This window comes from Heterodontus francisci, unplaced genomic scaffold (genome assembly GCF_036365525.1).
Source record: "Heterodontus francisci isolate sHetFra1 unplaced genomic scaffold, sHetFra1.hap1 HAP1_SCAFFOLD_1146, whole genome shotgun sequence".
NCBI lineage: Eukaryota > Metazoa > Chordata > Chondrichthyes > Heterodontiformes > Heterodontidae > Heterodontus > Heterodontus francisci.
This window is the reverse complement of record NW_027141149.1, coordinates 1,338-2,500: the sequence shown is the minus strand read 5'-3', so window position 1 is coordinate 2,500 and position 1,163 is coordinate 1,338. Positions and strand designations below refer to the sequence as shown.

Here is a 1,163-nt window from a genome sequence, read left to right as displayed (position 1 = left end):
CATTACAACCGCAGTCGAATTGAAGGGAGCTTCTGCGGGCTTGGGTGCTGCCCGGCGGCCCGCCGTCGGGACCTCGTCAACCGGCCACTGTGAGCTCTGCAGGGACTGATCCGGTGATGCAGGCCCGGTTTTCTTTCCCACCGTGGGGACACTTTGGTCGCTCTAGTCACCCTCCCTTTTACCGGTACAGGGTACCTACACGACTCCCCCTCCGGCCCGCGAGCTGGTGCTTTTGGCGGAGCGGCGGTTTAAAGACTCGCGTGTCCGTTGACGGTGTCGAGCTTGAGATGGCAGCCGTGACGTTCGAGAGAATGTACCTGGCCGCGGAGGCAGGATTTGTTTCCCCGCAGCGGGCTCATCCTGTCGGCCTTGTACCCCACTCAGTCCGTCCGCGTTCGCTCTCTCTCTCTCCTCGTCCTCCCGGCCTCGGTGGCGGCAGAGACCCTGCCTCTGTTGTCCGTGGTGCGCGTCGGCACGGTTGGGCTCCGGCGTCGGACGAGCTGACGCGCTTCGCCTCGCGAGCGCCCTGACCACGTTGGCCGCGTGAAAACCTTTCTTTGGTCATTGTGATTGTTCGACTGAAATCCGAAGGGCCGTGCCAGGCTGGGCTCTCCCACCCCCCACACCCCATTGGGGAGGGCGGGGGAGCGTTCGCACGTTCCGGGTTCGACCCCTCGCGCGAGGGACGGACCGAAAACCTGAGACAACTCTTAGCGGTGGATCACTCGGCTCGTGCGTCGATGAGAACGCAGCTAGCTGCGAGAATTAATGTGAATTGCAGGACACATTGATCATCGACACTTTGAACGCACTTTGCGGCCCCGGGTTCCTCCCGGGGCTACGCCTGTCTGAGGGTCGCTTGACAATCAATCGCACTCGCCTTTGCCGGCGGGAGCGCGGCTGGGGTTTTGTCGCAGAGGTTCCTTTGCTCCTCTTCGTCCCCCTAAGTGCAGACCTGGAGTTTACTCCGCCTTTGGGAGAGTTCGACCTCTGTCCCTCCATTTAATCGCGATGGGGGGCAGTCCGGCGTGGGCCCTCCGGGCGCGCCGGCACTGGTCTCGGCCAGCCTCTGCTTTTCCCAGGACGGCTGTCAGTGGGTTGCAAACGAACGACTGCGTCAGTGCTGGGACTGCTTGCTGCCGGGCCGTTAGCCTCCGAATGGA

The 1,163-nt window shown here is 62.9% G+C and overlaps 1 non-coding gene across 1 annotated transcript; it reads left to right on the top strand.

Moving 5' to 3' along the window:
* The first annotated feature begins 705 nt into the window (after positions 1-705).
* Positions 706-858, top strand: LOC137362276 (5.8S ribosomal RNA). The gene has a single exon (XR_010972463.1). It is a non-coding gene; the product is annotated as a 5.8S ribosomal RNA (ribosomal RNA).
* The last annotated feature ends 305 nt before the right edge of the window (positions 859-1,163 follow it).